This window comes from Macaca mulatta, chromosome 1 (genome assembly GCF_049350105.2).
Source record: "Macaca mulatta isolate MMU2019108-1 chromosome 1, T2T-MMU8v2.0, whole genome shotgun sequence".
Taxonomy (NCBI): domain Eukaryota; kingdom Metazoa; phylum Chordata; class Mammalia; order Primates; family Cercopithecidae; genus Macaca; species Macaca mulatta.
The window spans coordinates 193066411-193081685 of NC_133406.1; the positions used below are offsets into that span (position 1 = coordinate 193066411).

The 15275-nt window shown below is 47.9% G+C and overlaps 1 long non-coding RNA gene across 1 annotated transcript in view; it reads right to left on the minus strand.

Annotated features, from left to right (window-relative positions):
* The window catches only part of LOC144333521 (uncharacterized), a 165594-nt gene that overhangs the window by 72529 nt on the left and 77790 nt on the right, over window positions 1-15275 (minus strand). The gene's annotated exons all lie outside the window — the stretch shown is intronic.

Consider the following 15275-nt stretch of genomic DNA (forward strand, 5'->3'; position numbering starts at 1 on the left):
CAATCTTCTTCAAGGTCAGAGGAGCAAACAATCATGATGGCGGGTAGAAGTTAACTAAGTCCTCAAACTCCTTGACTTTCATATAGAGTACAGATTCACAGCAGCCAGAAACTCTTCCAGGAATAGAATGATAGACTCACAAGTCATCAGTTCTGATATTTTCCCCCATTCTTCACTGGCCTCAAAGCCAGGACCCCTCCACATCTCCCCTGAAGGGGCCACCAGTTCCTGCTCAGATGCCAGAGGCAGGAAGCCCAAGACCTCAAGGGATCACAGTATTATCTAGTGGTAAAGAAGTCCTTGGCTTACCAGCATGGTTATCTGAGGCAAATAACTGTCCCTTTCTGAGATTTTTGTGAGAATAGGGTTTTTGTGGGGATTAAGATGACAAAATGTGTAGAGTACTTAACATAACACCCAGCATACAGTGAGGCCTTTATCAAAGGTAGTTTTTATTACCATCACTAATCCTGTCGGCCTATTACTGTTATTACTGACAATACTGGCCATTGTTTAGCAGTCTAATGGTCAGAAAATGTTTCTTGACTACCTGAGGTCAGGGCAGGCCCTGGGTAAATAGATGAAAAGGTAAAGTTTCTCACCAGCCTGAGGTGTAGTGCCCAGCCTCATTCTCTACCGTCTCCCTTTCCTTATTTAGTCTCTTCCCTGCAGCCTCAAATGCCAGGAACAGCAGACTCCCTCTGCTCAAAGATGGTCCCCGTCCTATCTTGGACACTGCTTTTCTGAGAGAGCAACCTTGGGCACATCACTTCTCTCCTCTGGGCCTCAGTTTGCAGAGCTATACACTGGAGGATCAGGCTAAATTTTCTTTGAGATGGCCCTAGCCTCAGACACCCCAGTCATCTATCTGAGCACTGTGCCCCTCCCTTCCCCAGCCCATCTACTCAGTAGAAATCTGTACATTGGCCCCTTTTCTTCTTGTCAGTCCTGAGGACCTCCCCTTACGACGATTTCCATCAATATTTTAAACCTTCCACGTGTTCAGTTCCCAGGGGCAAGGAGTCAGACCCAGCCACCACCTGCATACCCACACAGTGTGACACTAAAGGCTAGAATCAGAATCACTGTTTACATCATGGTGAGCCTGGTGTCCCCAGTCAGGTAAACAGCCCTCCTCTGCCTTGCCCCACCCCCAACCCCATCCCCAGCCACCAAGCAGATTAAAGGAAATAATCAGGTCTCAAATCCAGGTCTCCTGACTTCTAGTCCAGTACCCCTCTAGTAGTCAGCAGTCCAGCAGTCTATTATTCAATATACACTAACTGAGTACCAAGCACTGCTAGGGCACTGGGAGTATCAAGGTGAGAGGGAATTGGCCCATGCTATTGAGGAATTTTAAGAAAGTTCCTGGAAAGAGACTCAGTCATTCGTTCATTCAACAAACACATAAGCACCTACTCTGACCAGGTCAGAAGAACAGCTCAGACCCAAAGGCCAGCTTCCACTGCTCCCAGGGCCTGGCCACTGCGGTGGGGAAGAGGCCTGGTGGTTGGGCAGGCCACCCACCTCCTCCTGAAGGGACCGGCAGGCATGAGCTCATGTCTGCAGAGCCCTGCAGCTCTCAGAGTGGGCTCTGAACACAAGGCCTCCTTGTGATTCCAAGAGGGATGTGGCGGGGGTGGCCGGCCCACGAAGCCCTGGGCATGGTGGGGCTGTCAGCAGACACTCCTGAGGCTGAGGGTGCTGGGCTTTGATACAGCATTAATGCGCTAATATCTTAATCCGGCCACCACCGGCCAGCTGCCTGGCCACACAGCAGAGCCCTGGGGATGGGTTTCCAAATTACATTATTGAATGTTTACCTACTGAGCTGTCCAAAGAGTGTTTAACACCAGCTGAGGAGAGCAACTACACACGGGACGGCCCCACACCCATAGCTCTCACGTACACCACACACACGCATGCACCCGCCCGCAGAGACTCATAGACACACAGGTTCACAAAGCCGAACAGGCAGCATACCCCTTAGAAATACGTGTGCATGCACACGCATGCACACACACAAAGACCCCACGCTTCACAGCCTGCACAACCTCCTGAAGACCCATACCATGCACACACGCACACACATTCCACAGGCATTTACAGAGCCCTATCTGGCCAGCACACCGGAATGCCTGCTTCTCCTCACCTTGCACAGTCACTTGGGTGGAGACCCCTGTCAGACAACCCTGAAAAGTCGCTGCTGCCAGGGCCCTGCAACTAAGAACCCAGCCTCACTAGGCTCCCTGGCCTCAATTTCCAAGTTCAGAAACACCCCCAGGCCTTGCTGATGGTACTGTTAATATGGCTGTGGAGATAACACAGGCCGGGAGTCCTGCCCTCAGGGATAAGCAGGGCTGACTTCCCACCGGGTCCTGCCCTCTTGCTGGGATCCCCACCACCACCGCTCCACCGTCTTCACCTTTTCCCATGCTAAACATGTCCCCTCTTCCAAGCCTTTTGAAATGTTCTTGCTACCTGAAACGCTCTCCCTCACATCCTCAAGTCCAAGCTACTCATCCTTCAAAGTGAGCTCGTCACCCCTCTTCAAAAAGCTCTCCCCAGTCCAGCCAGCAGAGGGAAGGCTCTCCTCCACAGATCCCCAAATTGGGCCCTGACTTGAAGGTCAGAGCAGACACTGCCATGACATGAAGATGGTAATAGCATCTACCTTGTGGCACTATAGTGAGAAGTAAACACTGATTCAAAGGTTGGCATAGAGTCATCACTCAATTAAAATTATCCATTACACATATTATTACATGATGGCAACCACGACTGTGGCTCGTGACCCCTGTGCCTGGTCCCTGCCTTGATCTGTGAGCTCCAAGGTGTGAAGCCAACATTACCCTTTGGCCCACAGTGGGAACTCAGTGTTGGTTGAGTGAGTGACTAAGAAGTCCACAATCTGCCCTGCATTTTCATTACCAGAGAATGAATTTTTCTAGACATACTCAGTTGAGAAGGAAGTCTGAAAAATTAACTGAATTAAGTAGGGGTTAGGTAGGTCCCCAGATCCACCCACTCCTGGCTCTGCCATAGCACTCTGTGACCTCAGGTAGGTCCATTCCTCTCTCTGAACCTCAGTTTCTTCATTTGTCAAATAAACAGGTTAGATGGCAAGGTCTCCCAGTATCTTCCAGTTCTGAAGCTTTGAAATTCTAAGCCCTAGTCGCAACTTTGCCCTAGGAGTACAATCTAGATACAAAATCCTTGAGGAACAGGACATTTCAGCAGAACCATCTGGGGAGGAGGAAGAGGCAGGAGAGAGAAGATGGGAGAGTATTGCAGTGGGGGACACAGCAGAGGCAAAGGCACAGGGGCTGGATGCCATATGGGTTTTCTGGCAACAGTGAGTAGACAGGCATAGAAAGAATGGAGCATTGGCCCAGGGGGTGCCATGAATGGATGAGGCCAGAGAAGTGAACAGGGGCTGCCACAGCAAAGGCCTTGTAGGCTAAGCTGTGTAGTAGAGGTTTTATCTTCTAGGCCAGTGTATTCCAAACTTTCATGATCATCAGAATTATCTGTGACAATTCTTAAAAATACAGATTCCCAGGTCCCCACCAATCGGCCCTATTGAGACAGAGCCCCTTGGCAAGGGATCTGGGAATCTGGAATCTGTATTTCTATTAAGTGCCCTGGGTGATTCTTATGAACCAGGCAAGTTTGGGAAACACTACTGGGTGAGATGCCAAGTCACTCAACAGTCTTGTACCTTGGAGGGACATATCCATGTGCTTGTCACAGAAAGTGGACATGGGCCATGGTGTGGGCATTTGCTCTAGGGTCAGGTTGCCTGGGTTAAAGTCCTGCCTGCCTCCTTCACTTCTTATCCCTGTTGCCTTGGCAAATGACATGACCTTTCTTCACTTTCCTACCTATAAAATGGGAATATTCCTTAAAGACTGGTGTATTAGTCCATTGTCACACTGTTATGAAGAACTGCCCAAGACTGGATAATTTAAAAAAGAAAAAGATTAACTCACAGCTTTGCATGGCTGGGGAGGCCTCAGAAAACTTACAATCATAGTGGAAGGGGAAGCCAAACATGTCCTTCTTCACATGATGGCAAGAAGAAGTGCTGAGCAAAAGGGAGAAAACCCCTTTATAAAACCATCAGATCTCGGGCCGGGCACGGTGGCTCAAGCCTGTAATCCCAGCACTTTGGGAGGCCGAGACGGGCGGATCACGAGGTCAGGAGATCGAGACCATCCTGGCTAACCCGGTGAAACCCCATCTCTACAAAAAATACAAAAAACTAGCCGGGCGAGGTGGTGGGCGCCTGTAGTCCCAGCTACTCGGGAGGCTGACGCAGGAGAATGGCATAAACCCGGGAGGCAGAGCTTGCAGTGAGCCGAGATCCAGCCACTGCACTCCAGCCCAGGCGACAGAGCAAGACTCCGTCTCAAAAAAAAAAAAAAAAAAAAAAAAAAAAAACCATCAGATCTCATGAAAACTCACTCACTATCAAGAGAACAGCATGAGGGTAACCACCGCCATGATTAAATTACCTCCCACCGGGTCCCTCCCATGACACATGGAGATTATGGGAACTACAATTCCAAACAAGATTTGAGTGGGGACACAGCCAAACCAAATGAGCTGGTCACGTAAATCAAACAAGCTAATGAAAGCTTGACCAGGGCTAGGAATGATGAGGCTATTTCAAGAAATATGGGTGAATGTACCACCACCCAAGGGATTTTAGGGAGGAGAGGAGCTGTCTGTGAGTAGAGAGATGGGCCAGGGGTGGGCAGAGGAACAAGGTAACTGGCAAAGGGGAGTTTCCATAGACTCCCTTTTGGTTATCCAGGATTCATTTATCTATCCATTCATCCAACAGTACTTATGCATATCTACCATGTGCCAGTTGATGCTAGGTGCTAGAAATTCAAATAGGAATCCTTCTCTTTGAAGATTTTACTTCTGAAGGGAAAGGTTAGAAAAATGGACAACTAACTAAAATAATTCTGAACCATAACAAGAGATATGAAGAAAACCAACAAGAGGCCAGCCAGAGAAGACCTGAGAACATGGCATTTATGAAGATTCGCTTCAGAAACAGTGAGAGATAACTGTGTGGGCAGAGGGAACAGCATGTGCAAAGGCCCTGGGGAGGAAAGTTGCTTGGTATGTTACAGGAACTGAAAGGAACTGGCCTAGTTGGAGCCTGATGAGTGAGAGGCAAAGAGTCACTGATGAAGTTGCTGAGGTTAACAGGCTGGGTCACACAGGATCTTTTAGGCATAGCCAGAAATCTGGATTTTATTTAAGTGCAATGAAGAGTTTTTAAGCTGAAGAGTGACATAATTTGATTTATATTTTAAGAAAATCCCTCCGGCAGCTGTGTGGAGAATGGGGCATAGGGGGGTGAGAGAGGAAGCAGAGGCTGTAAGTCCAGGAGGTGGCAGCAGGGGAAGCAGGAAGAGGTAGACAGATTCAAGAGGCTGGCTCTGCACCAGGTGGTGCAGAATGGATGGGACTCACAGATGGATTGGCTATGGGGAAGGAGAGCAAAGGGTTGGGGGATCAAGAATCACACCCTGGCTTATGGCTCACAGAACTAGGCAGATGATGGTGCTGCATATAGTGTTGGAGGAGCTTGGGAGGCAAGAGTGCTCTTGTCAACTAGTCCATGGCACATGAGATCCCCCAGTACCAAGAGAGACTTAAACAAACCTCATGCTGGAACTCAGAGGGACTGCCTTTCCCACTACAGGCCTGGGGTTCTCTGGCATCCCTGCTATGAGCTGATCTGAGGAAAGAATAAGATAGTCATCACATGCCACTTTATTCCAAGAAATTCCTCCAGGGAATGTGCATATAGCTAGTGTTTAAGAAGATGGGGTCTTGGAGCCAGATTGCCTGGGTTCAAATCCCAGCTCTACCATTTCCTGGCTGTGTGACTCCAGGCAAACGATTTGCTCTTTCTGTGCCTCTGTTTCCCCAGAAAACACGGGGTGATAATAGCACCTATTTCCTAGAGTTGATGTGAAGATTAAAGTGCATTGCTGTGCTTTGTGCCAGGCACTTAGGAGAGTGCCTGGCACAAAGTAAGTGTGGATACATGCCAGCAAGAGCCAACAAGTGACACCTATTCTGTCTGTGGCTACAGGCCAACTTGCTGGTACTCAACTTTTTAGGGAGGCAAGGGGCCCAGTGGCCAGAATTTGCAAGTCTGGGCTCCAGGTCTGCCTCTTCCATTTAGTAACTACATGGCTTTGAGCAAGTTACCATAAGATCATATCAATGATCTCCGCCCTACCTGCTCTGTAGGCTTGAGGCAAGGACTCCATTAGATGGTGGACAGGTGGGCACATACAGTGAGAAGTGCTGTACTTCTTGGTTCTGCACATGGGAGACTATGTCACTGACCTGTCCTGGACAGTGGATCCATAGGACAGGGTCTTGGGACAAGGTGCCTATTCAGGGCTCTGTGGCGGCCCAGGCCAGGCTCTCTCTGCTGTGATTCTCCCGGGCCCAAGATGAAGATTTATCATCCTTCACAAATAATAACAATGATGTCCAAAATGCTTCCTTTTCTTTATTTAGACCATTACATGATGCTATCACAGTCCATAGTCTCCATGGACTAATAGCCATTTGTGTAGGTGAGGGACCAGCCTCTGTATTTTGGGGATGAGGACAAGGGTCAGGAGATGCTCATGGTCTTGCAGAGTTTGCAGCAGGGGCTGGAGAAGGTCTTCTGTCACCCAGGCAAAAGCGCTTTCCCCAAAAATACACTGCCCCACCACCCTGGCCCTGGCCCCGGCCCCCTCCTACTCCTGTGAGGCTCCCTCTTTCCCAAACTCCAGCTTCAGTTTGAGTCTCTCCTGTTGCCTATCTCCTTCACTTCTTCCGTGTTCTCTTTCTTCTTAAGAAAAGTCTTAGATATGTTTCTGAGGCTGTAGACTTGGAATTCCACAGTCCACCCAGACTCCTGTGAAGGTGTACACCCAACCTTTCCTGGAAATGCCTGCCTGAGTGATGCCCACGCCTCACAGTTTTCCACAATTGGGCCCTTGCTGGCATTCATTTGGGGGGAGTTTTATGGGCTCCAGATAATTCCAGTTCAGCTCTTGGAAGAGAAAGTCAAAAGAAAAATGGAAAAAGAAAAACAATCTCCCTACCCCAACCACACATTTTCATAACCCGTTCCAAACTTCCCAGCTACGAATGACATAAGTTTTACTGTTTTACAAGCAACTTGCCCTTAAAATGGATGGGAGGAAATGAGATGCAAAGGGGTCCCTCGAGAGATTGACCAAATCCCAAGAAGTGAGATCCAAGGACCACCAGCCACAGTTCCCTCCTGCCTCCTCATCTTATCCTGCCCAGGATGCTCTAGGCTCTGGGAGGCAGGCCATGGGCTGGGCAGAGTCCTAGCCTCAGAATCAGAAGATCCACACTCGTGTCCTAAATCTGCCCTTATGTAGATCTCAGTTTCTGCAACTATAAAAGGGGGGGTTGGACAAGATCATCTTTAAAGTCTTGCCCTACTCTAGAGGACATGGTGTCTGAAAGTTAGGATGGGAACCCGGAAGCCATGTGGGAATGGCAATAAACAAAAATCCATGTAGGCACTGGACTGGCCAGAGACACCCAGAGAAAAATTATACATGGTTCCCTGGTCAGATTAGGGCTTAGAGGGGAAGTGAAGGTGAGAATCAAAAATCTCAGAGTATCTAGGATGTTCTAGCAAAAAAACACTCTCTAGAAATCTCTTAACCCAAGCAGACTTGTACTGTTCGAGAAAGAGAGAGAGAAAAAGAGAGAGAGAGAACCCCATTCCACAGATGGGGAGGTGGAAGACAGGAAAGTTAAGTGACTTGCCCCAATCACAATGCCCACAAGGGCAAAGGGCAGCACTTAAAGGAAGAGAAATGCTTTAAAAATATCCTGGCATCTAAAAATAGTGTGCAGCTTGGCCTGGCTGACTCAAAGGGGTCATGTTTTATGGCTGCCCCCATCTGCTTTTCTGGGACTATGCAGCTCAGCCTGCTCTGGTTATAGTTTTTCCATGAGCTCGGCTCAGATTTCCCTGTCCCACTGGTGAGCCCATGGGTCAGTGCTTAATTTTCCAACGTTTATCTTTCCCATTTACAATTTCCCCATGTAAATGGACAATTCGTTTGGTCTCTTGTGATTCTGACTCTAGAGCTAGAGTACGGGGTAATCAAGCAAGAAGTCCTCCCTCACTTCTCAGAAAGCCCTACAGCCATTTGTAAGCACCATACCCAACAGGATTGAGCCCATCCTGAGCTACTCCCTGTGCCCCACTAGCCTGCCTGCTGGGTCCCTTTCTCTCAATGGGCCCTGCAGCCTCAGGGTCTGTGGCCTCAGTTCCCTCATTCATCACCCCTCTGCAGGCCAGCTCCACACTAGCTTTGTACTCCACACTAAGCAAACAATGCAAATTTGGCACCTTCCTTCCCTTCACAGTGCCTACAATCTAGGAGGAGACAGAAGTGAGTGGCACACACTCCATGGGTGCATGGAGAGGCCGGTGGGCTCAGCCGGGACCACATTAACTTGGAGGCTGCAGTGGAGATGTCTACTCTGCAGCTTAGATGTGGGGATTTGGGGACCAGAGGAGGAGTCAGGGTCGGTGTGTCCCTGGCTGTCTCAGTCTACCATTTTAGCACTGGAAGGATGCTGGTGACACACTCCACACTGGGTTCGATCCCCTCTTGGATCTATTCCCAGTTGTTTCTCATGGGATTATCTCATCTTCTGAGGCCCAACACAGGGTCTGCACGGAGAGGCCCAGGACAATCTATGGACTTGAGCTGAACAGAAACACAACCTATGGCTCTCTAGCCAATTCACTAGCATCCTCAGGGAAGAAAGCAAAAGGGAGGAGAGAAAGTACAAGTCCACAGCGTGGTAGGTTTGGCTCACCCATGTAGAAGATGAGTGTGTTGGCCGGGTGCGGTGGCTCACACCTGTAATCCCAACACTTTGGGAAGCTGAGGTAGGGGGAGCACTAGAGGCCAGAGTTAGAGACCAGCTTGGGTCACACGGTGAGACTCCATTTATACACACACACATATGTGTGTGTATGTGTGTATGTGTGTGTGTATATATATATATATGGACTGAGGTGGGGGTGGCTGGGAGATAACAGGAGACTGGGTCATCTGGGAAAAGTGCTCTGTGAGCAGGTACTCAAGCCTAGTTTTTTCCCCCAACCTTGGCAATCAGATAATTCCTCCCTCCCCCTCCTCCTCCCCTATCCCAGGCAACAGCCAGGACTGAGAGCAGCGTTAGTGACAATCACTGCACTGGAGAGATTAGAGAAAGTCTCTAAAGGAGACTACTTGAGGATGATTTGAAATTGGTTGGGAGTTAGGATTAGCATGGTCTATTGAAATTCCAGTTTCAAACCAGAACCTTAAATTACCTGAAGCATTTTGTTTCCTTCCCAATTCACCCCAAAGCAACAGTATAGTCCCTCATACTTGTATAACTGTCACAGTCATTAACTCATTCCATTCTCTGGTGAGCACTATTGTTCCATTGGACAGATGCATAAACCAAGGCACAGGATTAGCATGGTCTATTGAAATTCCAGTTTCAAACCAGAACCTTAAATTACCTGAAGCATTTTGTTTCCTTCCCAATTCACCCCAAAGCAACAGTATATAGTCCCTCATACTTGTATAACTGTCACAGTCATTAACTCATTCCATTCTCTGGTGAGCACTATTGTTCCATTGGACAGATGAATAAACCAAGGCACAATGAAGAACAGTCACTGAAGTTAGGAAATAATAAAAGTAGCAGACTGAGATCAAGCACTGATCTCCTCCCTGGGAGCCCCCATTGCTTTCTCCATGGTTGCCCTGAAAGATCCACATAAGGCTGGACTTCGGACTTTCTAGTTTGAAATAGAACCACGGCTGACTCATGGGCATGCATTGGGTTTCCCTTGGCTCCTTCTGATTTTGTCCCCTACTCTATGTGATCTTGGCCAGTGTTTTGGCTATAAATATTGACTCTCTGACCATGACTCTAAAATCTAAATCCACAGCCATGAACTCCAGATGCATCAACTTAGGCTTCTAATTGGCATCTTCCACTTTCCTGTCCAACTCTTGATTTACCACCAAATCCTACTCCCCACTACTCCCCAGTCTTCCTGCATCTCTGTAAATGTCTCCACCCTTCCCCAGGTTGCTCACCTAAAGATCATCTTTGATTCCTCTGTCCCACATGCCCCTCATCTAATCCATCAGAAAGCACTGTTCCTCAGAAGCACATCCCAAATCTATCCACCTCCCTTGATCTTTACTGAGACATCTTAGTCAGTCACTGTCATCTTTCTCCTGGACACTGCAGTAGCTTCCAGACAGGTTTCTCTGATTCCACATTCCTCACCTTGTCCCTCAACATTCTCCACTCTATAGCCAGAGCAATCCTTATAAATGGAGATCAGATCAAGCTACAACCCTCCATTACTCCCCACTGCAATTAAAACATAATCCAACCTCCTTGTGCTGGTCTACAAGGCCTACTTAATCCAGGCTTCTGCCTCTGGAATCATCTGCTCCCTGTCACCAGCACCATCCACCCTGGCCTTCTTTCTGGTCCTCCAACACACCCAGTTTGTTCCAGCCCCAGGATCTTTATAGTAGCTGCCCCGCTGCTTGGATCACTCTTCCCCAAGAACATTACACAGTCAGCTCTTTTTTATTTTTGTAAATGCTCTCCCTTTCTAAATCTACCTACCAAAGTAGCCAATCCCTAGCCAATTGGATCCCTCCTGCTCTCTCATTTCAGTGACCTTGTCCATCTTGTCTGCTCTGACTTCCTGAAACAGCTGGGCCCAGGGGAGGTGTTGAGTGAACAAATGGATAAATGAATTAAGCTGCTCACACCTCATAGTATGAGAACTAAATGCAATATTCTGAAGAAACAGGCCCAATTCGTACCTCCCTGTCATATATACATGTGCATATAATGTACATAATATCCACAAAAAAACAAGGGTTTGGGGGAACAGAAACATTCATTAGTGATATGGCTTTGGAGGATTTTTTTTAAATCCCTCTGTACCTCAACTTTCCTATCTGAAAAGTGGAAATAATACTTACTGCACTGAAATAGTGTGAGGACTTAGTATCTGTAAATCACCAGTGACAGAGCCTCGCAAGTAGTAGGTGGGGTCACTAGATGGCATCTGTCGTGATTATTTTTCATTGTCATTGCACACCTCTCAGGTCCCTTGCCTGGTCAAACAGGCTCAGTGACTCTGTAGCCCTGTGACCTCCTCCTCTCCTAATCCTTCCCTCGTGTTGCTAGGAATTGAGGCTTTGAAGTGAGAAAGAAGATCATGCTCTGACTCTACCACTTATAGCTTTATGATCTTGGGAAAGTTACTTGATCCCTCTGAGCTCCCAGTTTCTTTATCTGGAAATGGTGCTAATAATAGCACTTACCTACGGGGGGTGCTGTGAAGTCTACATGAAGTAAAATAGGAAAAACACATCATACGTGTTTGAAAAGTGACCGCTATTATTATCTATCATACACACCTGTGCATGTACATGCACAGCCATGTGCACATACACACACGCGCACACACAACTCTTCTCTCTTGGCTGGGTCCAAGAGCTACTGATGTGAACTTTAGGAATGGAATCAATTAGAATTATTTTTGAAACCTCATCTGTTTCGATTTAACAGGAAGCTTCTGTTCAATGAAATGCAGCATTAGTCAATGAAAAATCAAAGGCCCTGGATTTCAGGACTCAGCTGTCCATGAAGGCTGAGCAGAGACTCCCAGACCCTACGGGCTTTCCAGGTCCAGCCTTCACTTATACACATCCCTCCTCCGCGAGCTGCCTTGTCCTCAGGGATCTCTGGGAGGAGAGAGGCCTGTCTATTCCAAGCGCAGGGTCTCTGTCTGCTGGTCCTGAGCCATGCCCTTCTAAGCACTGGGCATCCCTCCCTGGGGATGTAATTACCTGTATCTGCTTCTGTGTTCCCCTGATTCCATATTGAGGACAATAGCTGCCTGATTTTTATCTGTGGCTCTAAGGCCCAGCCAAGTGCCTAGCACAGAAAAGACACTAGATGAAATTTTTTTATGGAAAAAAAAATGATGATTGACTCAATGAATAAATGATTTAGTTGCAATAACTATAACTAATATTTACTGTGCTGCTTACCATGTGCCATGCACCATTTTAAACGCTTTTCATGTATTGACTTGTTGAGGCGTTATAACAACACCATGAGATAGTTTCTCTTATTTAGCCCCATTTTACAGATGAGAAAACTGAGGCATAGGAAAGTTAGTAACTTGCTCACAGCCATATACAACAAGTTCAGTAACTGGGATTCCAACCCAAGCAGCAGGATTCCAAGGCCAACATTCACAACCCTGGCACTGTGTCACTCATTCATTCATTCATTTATTCATCAAACACTCACTGAACGCCTCCATTGTGCCCAGCCCTGGACTGGGCTCTAGAAACACCCTGATGGTTTAGACCCGCTTCCCACAAGGAGGTCACAGTCTAGGGGAAGAATAACAGAAATGAGTCGTTACGTGGGCCAAAGGCAGGGGTGAGTGTGGGGAACTTCCTCAGCAGAGGTCAGCACAACCAACCCACCCTGGTCAGGTTAGAGGAGACTTCTTGGAGAAAGTGACCCTTGACTGTGTTGGCTAGACATAGGGGAAAGAAGGGGCATTGCAGGCAGAGAGACATGTACAAAAATGTAGAGGTAAGTAAGCCTGGTGCCTCTGAGAATGGCAAGCACCTGAGGTGAGGGAGTACTACAGGTGGTAAGTAGGAATGGCAAGAGAAGAGGCCAAGAGGCCATCAGGACCAGGTCAGGGAGGGCTGGTGTAGTCTACAGAGGAGCTTGGACATTATCCCAGAAGTGTGGGTACCCAAGGAAAGGCTTATGGCTCTTCCTATTGGATTGCATGATTTAGTGAATTAATGCAAGAGGATGAGGAAGAGGGGTGGCACTTCGCAAAGTAAATATTATCTACACATACTTGCCATGAGCATATACATCCACCATACACCCATGCACACCCCCCTGTATGGCACCAGAGTTAGGAAGGTGGACAAGAAAATTGAGGACTGGAGATGATGACTTTTAACAGAATCCAGATTTGGCTCCCTCAGTACGATCCCTTCCTTCCAACGGAGGGTTGTGCCCCAGGCCTGGAGGCATGCTCCCCACCACCATTCCTATAAAACATTCGCATCCTTACCTACCAAAGATGTTGGCTCTCACTTCACAGGAGTCCAGTGTGGGAACCGTAGGTGTCCATGCCTGGAGTTAGGCTCTGCAGTCTTGTGATGGGCCAAGACCCACATCCCAGAGGATAATGATTGTGATACGGGGGAAACAGGCTTAGAAGTGAACACCTGGTTTTCCAGAGAGCTCAGTGAGCTGTGGGCTTGAGCATTTACAACCTGAAGGGAAACATGGAGGCAAGACCAGAGGAACTCATGTCCTGAGATAATCAGGACATGGACTAGGTCCCTTCTTGAGAGTCCTTCCCTTGCAATCTCCAACGTTTTGCTCTGGGATTGTCATTGTCTTTCTGGCTCCAGCCTCAAGTTTTTTAGAAAGTAATTCTAACATTATTCCCTGCCATGTGATTGCAGCACAAGACATCATAGAATAGTACCAGAAACAGCTAGTTTTACAACCAGATGTCTGTAGGTTTGGATCTTGACTCCGCCACCATCGGCCCGATATGCTCACTATGTTTCCTTCCCCTGTTAATTCACCCCTCAGAGCCTCACTTTCTTCTTCTATGAACAGGAATTAGCCATGCCTACCTCACAGAGTTATGGTGAAGATTAAACAATTCAGAATGCAGAATTCAGAAGGGAAACCAGTGTACTTCCCTACTTTCTGCTCTATCTTCCTGTAGTGAGAGGCTGTTCTGTCCCCTCCGCAGGGGTGGCCTGTTTTCAGTCAAGGAATCTCCAGCCTTACCGCAGAGAGCAGCTCGCCACTTCCTGTCCATGCACATGCTACTGTGTCCAATGGATGGGGCAGGTGAAATGGACAGTGTGGGGTGACTATGATATCGGGGTGGAGAGCCCTCCCATGGGCCTTGAGACCCTTGGTGAATCTGTCCCCAGGTTGGAGACCTACACCAACCCCACTGATGATCCTGTTCTGCTGGACTCACGTCTCATAAGGGACTGGCCTGGGAGAAGTCATGGGATTTTGCTCCAAGCAGGGCCCAGGCACTCATCTCTCACCAAACTCCCAGGGATTCTCCTGGCTGAAATGACAAGGACTTGCTCCTTGATGGATCTTGAGTCAGCTCCTCTGAGCCCTTTTCTGGACTAGGCTTTGAATCAGGGCCCTATCCTTGGCTCGCTTAGTGCACTTTTAACAAGAATCCTGCTGATCAGTTTAGTGAAAATCCCTGGCCTCTCATCATCCTCCATATATGATCAAATTCCTCATCCTCACTCTCTATAGCTTATCACCCAGCTTGCCTTCAGCAAGAATCCTGTTGAGTCAGTTTACCCAGAATCCCTCTTCCCCTTGATGTTTCTTTCCTCTTAGTAATTTTCCATACACTGCCCTTAATTCCCCATTTGTTCTGCTGTATTCGGAGTTGAGCCTGATCTGTCTCCCCTCCTGCAAAACCCCCGTTGCAATAGTCCCACTTGGATAAAGTCTCCCTTACCATCTTTAACAAGTGTCATGAATAATCTTCCTTCAGTAGAAACTCCCAGGAACTGACATTGTGTTTTGGACCATTTAAGAACTTGTGATTTTTCATGAGAGTGCAGAGAGGTGTGGTCAGAGTTGGAAGTGCCCAGCTGGCCAAAGAACCCCACGGCAGTGGGGAAATGAAACAGCTCCATGAAGACTGACAAGTAATTCCCTCAGAAGAGGAGGGGGAGGTGTCCTTGACCATGAGTGGGGAGAGCAAATACTATTTCCATCACCAGTGAACCAGCAGAGGGAAACAAATGGAATCTTACCTCCTCAGCAACCTCACTGTGCCTTCCCTTCTCTCTCTTCTCTCCTGTCCCAGCTTTCTGCTTCACCAGTCCCTTCCACAACCTTTCCTCCTTCTCCTTCTCAGCACAACTGCTGCACACCTTGAATAAGACTCTTTCTCTAGGTCCCATTTTCTCCTTTTGTAAATTGAAAATGGTAACCTCTCTCACAGCTGCTTCTCTGTCTCTCTCTCTCTCTCTCTCTCTCACACACACACACACACACACACACACACACACACACACACCCTTGATGAATCAGTGGTTTAT